Genomic DNA, 16,160 nt, shown 5'->3' with positions numbered 1-16,160 from the left:
TGGTCTAGAAGGCCAGAGGGGAGCCAGGCTGAGGAGGGAGGCCAGAGAGAGTCCTCCCAGCGGTCATCATGATCAGACTACAACATACTTCCTTCAAAAGAATCTTTAATGCTTTCTGCAGCTGCAACTGGGCGGGCCAGGGGTCCGGAAACAGTGCTCACCCCTGACCCAGAACAACCTCAGCCTCCTGGGTGGGGATCTCTGGGAAAAAGAGCAGGCTAAGAGGCTGATCCTTGGTGGAGGAATGTCAGAGACACTAGAAAACCATGGACCCCCAAAAAAGTAGAGGCCTGAGAGGGAATGGAGTGTGGCCAGGAGACCTACTGAGCAGTCTTCAAAGCTCTCAGCTCTTATGTACACACAGGAAGGGCTGGGGTGGTTGTCCCCACCCCTTACCAACAAGGGAATGAATTAGATTGTAGAGAGAAATGCCAGTTACGACTTCAAGGAGCCCTGGAGGGTCTAAACCAGTTCAGTGGATACCTGGGAATGCCACTCTAAAACATAAATGCCATCCCTATAGCCAAAGTCAAGGGTAGCCTGTTTGGAGGTAGGCAGGCCAGGCCCTTGCCAGGCCTGGGGGGTTCTAATGCAGGCAGTGGCTGTCTGAAGGGTGGGAAGGGATCCTAGAGGGACTTGGGATGGCAACTTTCTCAGAGTCCTACATAAACACATAACTGCTCCAGCTCCCTGGGGAGACAAGCCTGAGGTCCCCTCAACTCCAGGCCTGCCTCCTAACTGCAGACAGAGGCAAAGTCAGGGAAGGCAAACACTGCCCTGATATTAGCAGCCCCTAAAGGAAGCCCGTGAACTCCTGCCTACACTCTCTATCGAGAGGCAGGCTCTGGGATGAATGACAACCACTAGCAACGCTTACCTTTGGCTTTTTTTGTTTTGGATGTTTGTTTGTTTGCTTTTGAGACAGGCTTTTGTGTATCCCAAGCTAAGCTTGAACTTACTTTACAGTCATAGATGATCTCGAACTCCTGATCTGTGGCCTCTACCTCCTCAGTGTTGGTATCACAGGTGTCTACCAGCATGCCCAATTTACACAGTTTACTCTGGGGAAAGAGCCCAGAGTTTTGTGTGCGCCCTGCAAGCATGCTACCAGCTGATCCACACCTCATACATCAAAGCACTTTAAACCAACGAATTCATTTAACCTCTGTGTCCATGCCATGAGGCAAATACTACTTACTGTCCCATTTTAGAGGGGAAACTGAGGCGAGACCTAGTCACTTGCTGAGAGCACACAGTTAGTAGATAGAAACGGCTGCCATAGGTAAGTCTCCAGCAGACTGGCTGCCGCCTCCTGCCCCCCCTCTGTCTTGCTCTCTACTTTGGAGGAAAGGCAGCATTCTAGGCTTACAGCTCTTCATCAGGCCTGTCCCAAACCTCAGTCCTCCAGCCTCAGTTGGCACCAAAAGCCTCACATTGAACAGCCAGGGAGCACCAGTGCAGCCAGATGACAAGCAGACTGATGATAGCGAAGAACATTTGCCGCTGATGAGGCCCACATTCACTCCAGAGGGCTAGAACGGTCCCTGGAGAAGCTTCCGATGGCAGAGAGTGGTGAGCTCACAGAAGCCCTCCTGTGGCCCTCATCTGGTCGGATCCCTGGATCCACCCTTCTGCACCAGTCCCTGGCCTGCCTGGTGCTCTGGCCTGAGCTGAAGCTCAAAGCCCTAAAAAGGCAGGGAACACACAGCCTAGCAAGCCCTGCAGGAGGAAGGGCCGGGGACTCACCCTGTCCCCTATCATCACAGTTCCAACTCCTCCAGAGAAACCAAGATGAGGACAAGAAGGGAGATGGCCAAGAGCCACAGCCTAAGCAGAGAACCAGCCACCCTAACAGCCTCCAGCTGCCAGCACAGGGCGTCCATTGAGGCAGCATGGGCTATGTATGAGACTGGCATCCCCACCACCCCCACCATTCCTTTCCCAGCTGGCTTATGCCCACACCTCTACATGCCTAATAGCTCTGGAAAGCTAAAAGCCAGCCAACCAGGGAGCCATGAAGCCAGAGGCCTCGGGGGATAATGCTGGGGACAAAGTGGAGGCCTGTCCCTCCCCAGTGTCTAAAAACAACCTTCTCCCTCCCCCACACTCATGCTCTTTTCTGATTTGTTTGGTTGTTGGGGGGTGGGGGGCCAGGGCTTGGCCTGTCATCTGACAAAACTCTATCCTCCATCCCAAAACCTCAGTTTCCCTTTCTAGGGTCAAGGAAACTTAAGTGAGAGACAAACGGACCCGCAGCTCAGTGTATGGCTCCACTCAGCCCTCACATTCCTTCCTGCTTCCCCATCACTGAGTCCCTCCTGGCTGTAAACAAGGGATATAAGTTAGATAATGAGAACTTCATCTTCAGAGGAAGCCAGAAGGGTGAGAGGCACTGCCATGATTGGAGGCAAGCTGGCTTCGTGCAGAACCTCAGGAGCAAAGGGGCCACAAACATCCATAGAATTGGCTGTGGGGAGAGGCAAGCTGGGTTGGGCAGGCTGAGCTAGAAAGGGTAGAGCCCAAGGAGAGTCCTAAACCCCAAGGGAGGCCACCCCCAGCACTGAGTCTGGAGAAGTGTCAACCCCCACTGCTCCTCCTTCCCAGAAAAAACAGGTTTGAGGAGGCCACAGGAGGTCACCCATTCCTCTCCTTACCCCTCCAGAGAGAACAACAAATGCCCTTGGCTTGTTCCCTACCTCCAACATTACCCCAACATACTGGTTATTACACAAGCCACTTGGTGAAGCCTTGACAACCATAAAGTATTTGTAAAGAGGGAAACTGAGGCCTCCCCTGGCTTCTGAATCTCAGATTCTGGCATCTCTGCTCACGATCTCCAAAAGTGAAGAAGGTTACTCTGTCTACACAGGGCAGGGTTTCAGAATGCCCAACTTGGAAACCACTCCTTGTCCTCAGATACTAAAGACCTGTGGCACATGCCATCCCCTCTCCTTGACCCTGTGTCATAGGGCTGTAGGGTCCATCCAGCCTTCCAGGAGTTAACCACAGAGCCAAGCAGAGTGGCCAAGAGGAAGCACTTCACAACAGCAGCACAGGAAGCAGCTGGGGTAGACCTAGTGGCCAGTCAGCTATGGGTGCCAGGGAGAGGCACATGCAAGCACTCTCTATTCCCCAGTGCAGGCAGGGAGGGTGAGTCCCTACCCACGCCCCAAGCCTGAAGCCACAGTCCTGACCCCCCATTCCAATCCCCTATTCTAGAGCCAGAGAATTCCCCAACTCTAAGACTCCCAGGACCTCAACATCCCCAGAGACCTTAAAGGTCATCTTTCTTACCACATCTCAGCACAGGAATCCTTCCACAGTGTCCAGCTTGTCTGAACCGTCCCTTGGGACAGGTCACTCATTACCTTACACCAAAGCCCCCCCCCCCATGACCAGCAAGAACTCCCAGAAGCCCCTGATCAAACCCTTACTCTTCCAAGTCAAATCTCCATCATCTGGGATTCCCCCTTGCTCCCTGAATGCAGTCTAGCAATGCTGGGTGCTCTCAGAACAGCAGCCTCTCAGCCCATTAGGCTTCTAGGTCTCCCAGGTACCTCCTCTCAGTCCACTCCTCCTGGGCTCTAAGAGAAGTATGGGGTGAAGGCTAGGAAAAAAGAACCAGAGGTTCAAGGCCAGGACTAGGGAAGGTCCTTAGACTATCTCCTAAACTATCCAAGGATCCTCAGATCAAAATCCTCCCCAACTCCTCACCACTCATCCACCTTCACCCAACCAACCTCTCTTCTCAACTTCTCCATTGACTATGTTGAGAACCCAGTGTTGGTGCCATGGAGGGCTCTCCCACCCTGCTTTGGGCCACATGGGTTGTGACTAAAGATCCTTGGGCTGCAGTAAGCTTTGAGACTTGGGGAAGAGCTGGGGTCTAGGATACAAGGGCTGCCGCTAGCTGGCAAGGGCAGGAGGCACTGGAAGCCAAGTCTGAGCCACAATGGTCCCCGCCCCACCTCCAGGCAGCCTCAGGAAGGGGAAAGGGCCCTCCCTCCCACCTCCTACCCTACCTCTGCTAGGCCACACTGAAGGGCTTCTAAGAGAGAAGCCCCTGTCCCCAAACATTAGAACCCTACTTTCTAGCTGTCCCATCTGTTCACACAACTGCCTTCCTGACTTCATGATTCTGGAAACTTCTCCAGCCAGTACCCATCCTGTCCTCTAACCTATCCCCCACCCCTGCTGAGAGACCAGCCCAAGAGCCCAGCAGGCTTCTCTGCCTGACCCCCAACACCACTGTCAGTTTCCTGTACTGGGACAGGGGACAGCCTAAAAACATGTAGGCTGGCAATACTGGCCCTGGTTGAGGTTAGATCTGGGAGGCTTCTCCAAGCCTCGTAAGGGATAGCACAGGCAGGGGACCAGTGTAGGGGGACCCTGTGTGTTCATTAACCGCCTGGATTAGACATTTCTGCCCAGAGGGGTGAGGAAGGAATGAGCCTACTGGCTGGGGGAGGGGCAAGGGACACACATGCCAGGCTGTGCCCATTGAAAGGGGGCATGGGGTCCATATAGATGGGAGAAAAATGATGTTTGAGCTTTTTTTACTTTAACCCCCTGCGGCCAGCACCTCCCTGGCAGTATCATACAGATCTTCGGGGCAGAGAGAGAGAGAGCCCCCAAAGAGAGAAAGGTATCCCAAAGAAGTTCCAGCCACTGGCAGGGAAGACTCATGCCTTCCCACAGTCTTCCACCTCCTGGACCCTGAAATGGGCAAGAAGTGAGCAGAAGAGACCCTCTCCTCTATCTCTTTGCCTCTAGTAGTCAGCGGTCCCTCCCTGCTCCCAGTTGTATAAAGCCTTGCTAATACCAGCAACTTAGCAGAACACAAAACTCTTCCTGGAGCTGGCTCAGCGCTTGCAGGGGCAGCCGCGCCCCAGACATCCCTGGCCGACTTCGGGAACATCTGACAGCAGCAGGGCTGACAAGTTGGCTCCCGAGGGGCTAGCTTAGTCTAGAAGTGTGGCAGGAGAGGGACTGACCTCACCTTCCCCAAGTTCAGGATCTGAGGTTGACCAGACATCAGTGCATGCCGACCACTAAGCTGCATCTCTGCACCCCTGCACATTCATACACTCCCAGACCGCACCCGCTCACCTTTCCAAACGAGGAGCCACTGGATGGCAGGCCAGGGCAGTGGGCAGTGGCAGGGCCAGCGGCTGGGCTGGTGGAGAAGCGGTGAGTGAGCTGGCCCAATAGGGCAGAGGTAGCCGAGCCAGGTCCCAAGGCCGCGGCTAGGAGCGAGTGAGCGCGCCCAGGGCGCTGCCGGCTCCCTCCCGGGCGGGCGGCCTGGGGCACCGCCTCCTTCCCGGAGTCAGAGCGTCGCCCCCCACCGCCGCCTCCTTTAACCCCTGCTACGCTCGGCTGCACAAACTGTGCACACCACCAGGCCCACACCACTGCACCTGGGCAGGCTAGCTGTCCAGCAGCTTCCTGGGGGACAGAGGTGGGAAGGGACAGACAAGAATCATGATGTTGAGGAGCCCATAGGAAAGATATAGCTGTGAAGCCATTGCCACAAAGTTGCAGGGGGGAGTGGTGGTGGTGGTGATGGTGGTGGTGGTGGTGGTGGTGGTGGTGGTGGTGGTGGTGGTGGTGGTGGTGGTGGTGGTGGTATATAGAAAAACAAGCTGCAATTCCAACATACTTGGGTACCAATTCCAACCATCTCCCTTGTGAACTTTCTCCTTGACTGTCAAATGTGATGTGATAATCCCTGCTTTTTCCCATCTCCAGGAGTGAGTTAGGACATATGTGATCCTATATTCAAAAGTCATTGGAGTGGGGTTCCGGTTCATAAAAAACATGCTTCCGGGCTGGAGAGATGGCCCGGCAGTTAAGAGTACTAACTGCTCTTCCAGAGGTTCTGAGTTCAATTCCCCAGCAACCATATGGTGGCTCACAACCTCCGATGCCCTCTTCTGGTGTGTGCCTGAAGACAGCTGCAGTGTACTCGTATAAATAAAAATAAATAAATCTAAAAAAAAAAAAAAAAAAAAAAAAAAAAAAAAAAAAAAAAAAAAAAAAATGCTTCCACTCTCTTTAAAATGCATCCAAAAAAAAAAAAAAAAAGGATGATGGACATGTCATACATCAATTATACCTGTGTTGTTTTCACATCCCCTGAGGACACCAAACCTGTGGCTAATCAGATCACTTGAGTGAAAGGACAGAGTGTTTGCATAAAACTTATGCACAGGATCCTGTGTGATTGATGGACAGATAGGATCTCAGCCGGGCTGGAGTAGCCATGTAACCAAGTATGACCTTGTTCTTCAAATCCTTGCCTCCACCTTCCAAGTGCTGGTATTACAAGCATGAGCCGCGGTGCCTGGTTTTACATGGTGCTGGGGATTGAACCCATGACCTCCTACATGCTAGGCAAGCTCTGTTCCACCTGAGCCACATCCATCTGCTTTGGATCCCCTGTAGAATACTTGTAAAACCTTAGACTGTATAAACACTCTCTGTTACGGGCAGTTGTGCTGAGCTGCTCAGGAAGAATGGCAGTGGTGGCGCACGCCTTTAATCCCAGCACTTGGGAGGCAGAGGCAGGCGGATTTCTGAGTTCGAGAGCACCCTGGTCTACAGAGTGAGTTCCAGGACAGCCAGGACTACACAGAGAAACCCTGTCTCTGGAAAAAAAGAAAGAAAGAAAGAAAGAAAAGAAAAAAAAAGAATGGCAGTAATATGAAGTCTGTACTTGTTCAGGTCAGTGACAAGTTTCTTTCCAAACATTTTCAATCAGCAGCTATGGACTCTGGGGAGAAGAACCCACCAGTTTAGAGAGCTAATTATATACCAAGCTTTTTGCTGAATCTCAAGAGCCCACCAAACAATCCGTAAAATGTTCTGTACCTATAAAATGTGTTTATACTAAAAATAGTGAAGGAGAGGGCACATGAAAAGTTTGGATCACTGTGTACATGACAAGCAGACAGCAGCCTCCTGAAAACGCTACAGTTATTTTATTTTTTTATTTTATTTATTTATTTATTTATTTATTGCCCCACTGTGTTGCCCTGGCTGGAACTTGCTATATAAACCAGGCTGGCCTTAAACTCACAGAGATCCTCCTGTCTCTGTCCTTGATCCTGACCCCGACCCTGAGCCTGAGCCTGACCCTGACCCTGACCCAAGTGACAGTCAGCTTTAGTTGTCAATTTGACACAACCCAGAATCAATCACCTGAAGAGACTCTCAGCGAGGGACTGTCTACATTGGGTTGGCCTGCGAGCAAATTATAAAGAAATCTGTGGGAGATTGTCCTAATTAAGCTCACTGTTGTGGGAAGACCCCGCTTACTGTGAGCAACACCATTCCCTAAACAGGAGGTCCTGAACTGCATAAGAACGAAGAGATCGATGGAGGCAAGCACAGGCAAGCAGGCAAGCAAGAACATGCATTTGTTTCTCTCTGCTCTTGACTATGGATATGATGTGACCAGCTGTTCGAAGTTCCCGCCTTGATTCCTCCCCAGCCAGAGCTCACATTGATCCCCAACCCCAAGCCCCAGCGGTGACCTCCTCTCTCTCCCCTAGGTTGATTTTTGTTAGGATATTTTTCCCAATAACAGAAATGAAACCAGGACAGAAGGGGAGAGCCATTTGTCACACACCCACTGCATGCCAGACACTTGAAGAACACTCTACCTTCATCCACCCCATTATCACAGCTGAGGACAAGAGCCTGAGAGGGGTTAAGTGGCATGACCTGTCAGAGACCAAGCAGGGCAGGCAATGTCAGTAAGAAACCCTGATCCCAAGCCCTCCAAGGTGTACGTGAAAGGTTCACACCTTCCCGTGTAAGCTAGGCACCTCCAACCCTGAGCCTCAGCGTCCTCTGATGTTTACCTCCAAAGGACTTGTTTCCATTTACTCAGCCAAATCCCACCCACCCACCTACCCCACCCTGCTTCAGTTCATACCAGGAGCAGAAAGGCAGCGGCAGGGGCAGGGTAGGGGCAAAGGGAGGGACAAGGCTTCAAAGCACCTGAAGTCAGAGCCGCAAGGCCCATCAATACCCCAGTAACAATAAAACCTTTTGGGAAAGGATGAGAAGAGGTTGCCTCCTCAAGAACTTATATGGGAAGGGCAGAGAAAGGTGACATCACCCCTCCCCTATACCCTCTCCTCTTTCCTCCAGAGAAGAACCTCCCCACAATGCCCAGACAGAGTTGAAGTTCTCACACCTCCAAGCTCGTCAAACCCACAACCTTGACAATAGCCTCAATTCATCATATATATATTGCCCAGGGATGACAAACCAGGAAAATGATAAACTCTATGGGGACACTGGCTGAATCCTCCTCACCAGTTTCATACCAAGTCTCCTACTCACTGCCTTCACTCTGGGTCAAAGGTGACCCTGGATTGCCTCAGCCAGTCTAATTCCTATTCTCCTGCCAGCAGGAGCCCAGGGTCCCCTCTGGATTTGGGCTGCCATGTCCAGTTTAGGAGTTAGGAGATCCCATGCTAATTCCAGCTCTCATCTCCCCTGTTCCTAAGTAGCATACTAAAAACATGGAAGCCCTCCTACTCATACTTTCAGGTCCCAAGAGCTCCTGTCTCCTTCTCTATACCCACATGAGAGTCTCTCAAATGACATCAGTCCCTGGCGCTCCCAGCTCTCCCTCAGACAGTTCCAGGAGCTCTGAGTAACAGTCCCAGTTCTCTCTCTCTCTTTCTCTGTCTCCTCCCCCCTCTCTCTCACCCCCCCCCCATCTTTCACCTTGACTTCTATACCTTCCTCAACCATTTCTCTTTTTCCCTATCCGTACTCAAACACAATTGGGCTTCCCGCCTTCTCCTCCGTCAACAGCATGGCTGCGGCAGGAACTCCATGACAGGACCCCTTACTTCTAGCTGGAAGCTAGGCAGCGATACGAAACTTTAGCAGCTCCAGGGGACCCTTCTTGTGATCTCTAGTGCAGTTTCTTTTGCAGGCTGCTTGTTTGTGAAGACAGGGTCTCATACACACAAGCTGGCTTCGAACTTGCTATGTAGCCAGGGATGGTTGTCAATATTTCTGATCCTTCTTTCTCTGCATCTTGAATGCTGGAATTCCAGGTGAGCACCCCCATGTATGGTTTATGCAGTGCTGGTGACCAAACCCACGCAAGCCTTCACACATAGTAGGTGAGGTGAGCCAGGGAGCGCTCAGTCAACTGAGCTACCTGCCCCTTCGCTGTAATTTCTATGGTCACCGGTTTAGGAATCTTGCCATTCTGAATTCTGAGCAGGACCCTCTTTGGGGACAGGGAGGTGATTAAGCCCTGACCTTCCTGATCGCTCTCTCTTTCTGTCATCTGGCCCTGCCTAATTATAGGAATTACTTTCAAACCTTTATTAGGAAAGGGGCACCTGGGGTGACAGCAGTGAGGTGGGAGGAAGATGACATGCCAAGGCCTTCAGGGAGCAGCTGGATCAGCGGTGAATGCAACCTAATAGGCAGCAATGGGTCTGCAGATGGGGAAGGTGATTGGCAGGGACTCCAGCACACACAGGCCATCTAAGACCACCGTTCTTGTGCCTCCCAGCATGGACACTCCTGTGCCTAGGTCACTCACTAACCCCAGCACGTTCTCCACTCTATCCAGCGCCCATCTCGAGCATGGTATGCTCTCAGTGAATGTGAAGGAGTGAGTGAATTATGAGGGGATGGCCTGATGGACGGTTGGCTAATAAGCGGGTAAAGGGGACACTTGAAACATCTAAGAGCTGCACAGCACTCAACAAAAGAACTAGGCAAACGGCTATCTCTAAAGCTGCATAATCGCAGAAAAACCAAGTCTGTACGGATACAGGAAACATCACATTGATACACGGAGGCTCCCAGACACCTCCTGCCCTCCCCCAGGTCTGCAGCAGCATAAAGGCCCCTCTGAAATGCCTGTCCTCCGGTTATCCTCTGAGGCTGTGGAGGTTTCTCTCGCTACCTCTGCCCGGCAGAGACCCTTCTTCTCCAGCCTGCATGCTTCCTTGTCTGGGTAGAACCTCGAACTCAGAGTCCCTAGAAACCATACCAGAGGAGCTGGAGAACTTGTGAGGAAAAGCTGGCTTTCTTCCTAATTCCCAGGAGCCATCCCGCAGTAAAGGCAGTTTCTGAAAAAGTCTACTGCTCCCTTCTTAACCTTCCTCCACCATTGCTTCTCCAAACTGCCTAGGTCTTCCCTGCCTCCCCTCCTCCATGCCCTGGTTCCCAGGGTTCCCAGGGTTTCCCAGCCCCCTTCAAGCCAGCCGTGCCCTTTCCTCCCTCCCTCCCTCCCTCGTATCCTCAAGCCTGAATCGCACATCTGGTTCCAGTTGTGGTCAGTCCATTCAGGGGCAGGCCTGGAGGTTTCTCATAAAACTGAATAATAACCAGTGTTGGAGCCCTGTGGAGTTGGGGGTAGGGAGAGCAAGAGGCTAAGTGTGCACGCAGGAGACAGGGTGACAATGACAATAAGGAGACCAGACCCCAGAAGGGAGCTGGCAGTGCCTGGCACCTAGCAGGACCCATGGCTTGCTTGTCAGCTGAAGAGGGGCCATAGAAAGATATGGCAGGGAAGCTGGGAGCTGAGAGAGGGTACAAAGAGTCGGTCACGGAGAGCCAGAGGAGAAAAGGAACAGAGCGGGCGGAGCAACAGAAAAGCCATTGAGAAGGGCAGGGAGAGATGAATGGTCTATGTCAGACCAGGTGCTGGAACAGGCATTTCCATTGGAAGAAGATGGGACAAGAGGGCACAAAAGACACAAGAAGCAAAGAAATCGTAAGGACAGAGATAGGACACAGATGGGTCAAGACCTAGTGTGTTGGATGCAGTGTACCAGCTTCACAGCCAGATCATCGGTGGGTCAATCCAGAACTGTCTGCATATGTTTCTCCACTGCGCTTTAACCGGCATCTAGCGACCCCACATACACACTATGAATTTCTCTGAACGCTCCAGGAAGATCTGGGAAGTGGCGAGGATCCTGTCTGGCTAGAGACCTGAGTTCACAGCCCTTCTGTAGAATCAGCCAACAGCTGAGCGTAGCCCTGTCACCACAGAGCACAACTGGAAACGCTGAAGGTTACCTGGCCTGTGACCCCTCCTCCCCCCCCCAACACCCTCAGGGTAAGATCAAATGCTCCTATAGGAAGAGCACCTCCCAACTCTTCCCACGATGAGGAAGTCACCCATTCTAGCACCTGCACCCTACTCTCTCCTCCATCTCTGAGAGGGCAAAGATGGACATGCAGGTCCCAGGGAGGAGGGCACACTTGGGTATAGCTCTTCTTCCCTCAAGGGACAGGGGGCAAGGGACTACTCTGGGCTCTGACTTACGAAAAGAAAAGCTCGACTGGCTGCAAGCCAGACCCCAGGATCACCCTCTGCATCAGTCACTGTCTGCGCATTTGAGCTGTGCCCCTCCCTCTGCAGCTAAGAATAACTCCGGACTGTCCTCCAGGAGGCTGTCATCAGTGTCTCCCCTGAGAGAGCGCTTGCCAGGGCTCCTTCAGAGGTAACCCCTGAAGCCACATCTGTATCACTGTCTCCAAAAGTCCTTTTCTTCTTCCCTTCCAGATCCTGAATTTTCACTTATGGGTCCCTTAGAGCCAGTACCCAGCTGTATTTGCATCTTATTTACATATATTTTCATTGCTGACAGGAACCACAGAAATACACTTGGAGTGTGGGGGTGGGGCACAGATGCTTTCCTAGTCTCTGGTGACAGACAGCATGGGCAGGAGATACAGTGGGAAGCAGTCTGCCTACTGTTCTTCCCCAGTACACACATGGGTGTCCCTCCCTTAAGCCTGCCTCAGTTTTCTGCCAGGAAAAGAAGTCGGATCCATCAGTTTCAGGACCCAGAGTAAATGAAGACTTGGTGCCTCCCAGCTACAGCCTCCTTACCCAACCTCCCGACGGCCACCAAGCCCCCCTGGATGTTCTTGGGAGCACATTTCCAAGGAGATATTAGTCCTTGGCAGAAGGTAAAGCACAAAAAACCCTGGACTCCCCTGTAAAACTCAGCTTTAAAGCTGGGAGGTCCCCAGGGGCCTCCCTATCTCTAGGGCAGGATTCTGTCATGGGCATCCCCTCCCCCTCCTTCCCTTCCTTTCTAGCAGTCTCTTGCCTGAATCTGAGTCCTTCCAGGGAGCCTAAGAGTCCCACCCTCACACACCACACCACCCTTAGCCCTGTAGTCTAAGAAACCCAGATGACATGGGCTGAGGTTCCCAGTCTCTGAAAGGTGTTGGCGGAATCATGGTGACATTCTTGGAGATGGAGAGCCCAGTGGATTCCTAGCCAGCAAAGGGGTGCTGATTAATAGATCAATGTCAACTTTCTGACTTGCCAAAGGGCTCTGTCCTCTGCCCTGGCTTGTTCAACATACTTATCAGTAATGAGGCTGAGGTGTGGGAGGGAGGGATGCAGAAGGAGGTGGGGCGAGAGAGGAGCGAACACACCAAACTGACTTTATAAGTGTGTCAGAACTAGAAACAGAACTTTTCTCTTGGGCTACTTGTCCTCAACAATGGCCCCAGATTAATAACAAACACTAATAACAACTCATTCCAGGAAAATTCAATGATTTAAGGTAAGGAGAAGTTCAGTTTTGTTAACAGTAAGATATGACTATCCTCAAGATACCAGTACTTCTGAGTGCATCCATAGAAATACAGAGTTTAGATCCAAGGAGATGACAGTTCCATATTACTCCATGTTAATCAGACACCAGCAGAAATGTCAGGTTCTCCTTTATGCCTTACACCAAAGCATATCCAAAGGACATCAGTGACTCTAATAAATATCCCCCGATAGGAACACAAGGACCACTCTTTAATTTTAGATGACAAAGATGAAGGCACATAATCAAATGTGTGAAGATGGCCTTGGGAAAGTGAGGTGGGTCTTCATCTCCCACCACCTCCTGTCTCTGCCCAATACCTGTGAAACCCTGGGACCCTGAACCCAGTCCCAGTCCCCACTGACTGCCAAGAGGCAGAAAAAGCCAAGAGCAGCTACCACGAAGGGGACAATCTTGTAACATGGCCAGGCCTGTGGGCAGTGGCCTCTGGGGACTATGCTGGTCATACCACAAGCTGACCTTTAGCCAGGCTGGCTGGAGGGCAGAAGGGAGGCGAAGTGGTCCAGATGGTGGCTGGACACTTGGCTGGGACATGCTGTCCCAAGTAAGCCATTGCATTAACCAACTGGCCTCTCACCTTCAGGGCTTCCACTGGTCCCCCCCTCAGTAGCCCTGTGGAAATTAGCCCCAGCCGGACACCTTCATCCAAAGTCTGAAGTTACCCACTGGCACCAGCCCAAGCCCTGGGTAACTCCCTCCTCTTCCTCCTCTTCCTCCTCCTTCTCCTCCTCCTTCCTCTGCTTTCTCCCAGTTCTTCTCTGGTGGCTTTCATAGCCTTCACTCTTCTCACCGCCATGCATTAACCTCTTCCCCTCATCCTACCCTTCCTGTCTCAACGTGACCCTCATCCCTCCAGGGTCCTACTCAAGACCTTGCTCCAAGCTGGCTGTCCAAAGCTGCTACAGGTTTTTAGTAAGATCTCACTTTTAGGGCTGGGGAAGAGTTGGAGATTTCCTTCCTGGGCACTGTGTTTGGGTCAACCCTACACAGAACAAGTAGTTACTTTCCTCCACCTTGAACTAGGATGTCAGCCCTCCTGACATGAGAGATTCAAGGAAACCTGGCCCTGGCCTGGCACTGAAGGGCAGAGCCCAGGCTTGAATATTGCATGAACTTCTTCTAAAGCCTATCTACCTATTTAGGGGCTGTGTGACTCCAGGCAGATTATTCAAGTGCTCTAAGCACTGAGTACAGGGTCTAGGGTGAAACAGTCCTCCCCTTTCACAGACTCCCTTACCCTGGGACCATGACTTTATCTATCTATCTATCTATCTATCTATCTATCTATCTATCTATCTATCATCTGTCTACCTACGTATCATTTATCCATGTGTCTGTCTATCTATCATCTATGCATCATTTATCCATGTATCTGTCTATCTATCATCTATGCATCATTTATCCATGTATCTGTCTATCTATCATCTATATCTTTAACCCTGTTAATGAATGATCAACTGTACCAAGTGCTTTTCAGATGTCTGACTTCATGTCTACTCATTCGTTCTAAGCCCCTCAATGGCTCTAAGAGCCCTGGGCATGACAGTAACCAGCTGTCCAAGGGAGGCTAGGAGAGGAGGATCATGGATCCGAAGCCAAGCTAGGCTACATAATGAGACCGGGCAACACTATCCAAGTAGCAGGGACCTCGGGGACTGACTAGCTGGTGCATATCCTGTCCACTGCAGGACCTTCCTTGGTCCATCAGAAGATCAAACAGCATTCGAGCCCATCCTGTCTACCCACTGTGGCTCCCATGGGTACAAACCATGGGGTTCAGGTGCCTCCTGAAATCCTTGTTCTCTTCTACAGAACAAAATCCCAACAAAGCTTCACAAGAAACCACACCTAAGCAAACACATGCACACTGTCTCCAAGAAGAGCTGCAGCCCAGACTAAGCATCCCCTCTCTTACTCTCTGCATCTTCCCACACCCCAGTGCTCTATTGGCCCTCTGGTGTGAACCTGCTCCAGTTGGGCCTTGTTCATTCATTCATCCATTCTTCATTCATTCTCACAGGTTCTGAGAGTTACTCATGGAAGGTCAAGCCACCAAGCAAAGCCAGAGAGAGCCATTTTCCTGAAAGCACAGTTGGTTTTAAAAGCAGGAGACCCTGGAGAGACTGACACACAGAAATCAAGCCATATACATAGCACAAACAGTGGAAAGGGGAAAGTCGTCTGTGGTGGAGGGGTTCCTAAGATCTAGAAGCCTCTCTGACCTGTATGCTAGTATACAGTCGCCACAGACAGAAACTATTTTGAGCCCACTCGTGCTTTAGTCTGACTCCCCTCCCCTGATGTGGACACTGTCCTAAGCTCAGCATGCACAGCTGAGGGACTCGCTGAGAACTGAAGCCACTTACCCAAAGTCAGTAACCATGGCCTGCCAAACAGACAAGGGAAGTAGGACTTGACTTCTAAGACCAAACTCTCCATCTGGCACCATTCAATCTTAAAGGTGTTGGAAGGAGCATTAAGATACAGTTCCTATATTCACTTTCACTACACACAGGTATGCTTATGCACATACGTACACACACACACACACACACGTACACACACACACGTACGCACGCACACTTACAGGAAGCAATGGTCATCCTGGCAATGACCAAACTTTAGTCTCTCTGTTTTTTCTTCCTTATAGATGAATTGATAGCCTTCGGACATTTGACTTTTACTCTCATGAGCTTAAAGGAGGTGACAGGGTGAATGGGATAGTAAACACCTGCTCCCTGAAGGTGGAACATGGCTTAGAATAACCGCTTAGAATGTGGCTCTTTATGTCATCAGTAAGACCAAAGATGGGGCAATAGGGTCCCCAAAGCCTAAAAGATGTTCATCAAGCTCACCCCAAGGCTACACAATCAGAATTCAGGCCAACCCTACTCCTATCAGAGGAAGTTGACAATGAAGCCCAGAGAAGATGAATAAGGGATGCTAGTGAACCCTAGGAAGGAACTCTCTGGAGCATGCTCCTGGCCTCTGTACTCCACCAGTCTAAAGATGAGGTGTTGGCTCCACCTGTAATGGATACAGGAGCCTCAAAACCATGAGCGACAGTGCAGTTCATAGAACCAGGGTAGGTAAAGGATGCTGAAACCCCAGAATCAGCACATTCCTGACTTCTGCAAGAGACCCAGAGTGCAGCTGGGCAGTAGAGACAAGGGGGCAGCAGCTGGAGCCCCTCCTCTGGGTGCTCCTCCCCAAGGATCCTGTGGGTGATTGCTTCTTGGAACATTGTGTTCAGGCTGTGAGTCTTGGCTGGAGTAGTCCCCTCTGGCATGTCTCCAGCTGCCTGTTTAATAATGTACAGCCAACCAGCCATTAACTGCACATTTCAAAAAAAAAAAGTCAGTGGTTGTTTTTGTTGTTGGTTTTGTTTTGGGGAGAGTTTTGTTTTATTTTCCTCCCTTTCTCTGACTAGTTAGTAATGATTTGAAAAACATGTTTCCAGGGAAGAGTTGGCCTCCGGGACCATTGGAGACCTCACCTGCCTCTGTTTCCTTCACACTGGCCCACTGTGCC

At 51.1% G+C, this 16,160-nt stretch overlaps 1 protein-coding gene across 18 annotated transcripts in view; it reads right to left on the bottom strand.

The window, feature by feature from the left end:
- Tns1 (tensin 1) overlaps positions 1-16,160 on the bottom strand; it is a 213,342-nt gene that overhangs the window by 122,114 nt on the left and 75,068 nt on the right. Inside the window, exon 1 of one of the 18 annotated variants that reach the window (XM_076931700.1) lies at positions 5,110-5,277. The exons of the other annotated variants lie outside the window; for them this stretch is intronic. The gene's annotated coding sequence lies outside the window, so the exon portion shown is untranslated. Of the gene's footprint in view, positions 1-5,109; positions 5,278-16,160 lie in introns of those variants that run through there. 18 annotated transcript variants of the gene reach the window in all.

The sequence above is a fragment of the Arvicanthis niloticus genome, chromosome 3 (genome assembly GCF_011762505.2).
Source record: "Arvicanthis niloticus isolate mArvNil1 chromosome 3, mArvNil1.pat.X, whole genome shotgun sequence".
NCBI lineage: Eukaryota > Metazoa > Chordata > Mammalia > Rodentia > Muridae > Arvicanthis > Arvicanthis niloticus.
The sequence above is the reverse complement of the archived record's forward strand: the minus strand, read 5'-3'. Positions and strand labels throughout refer to the sequence as shown.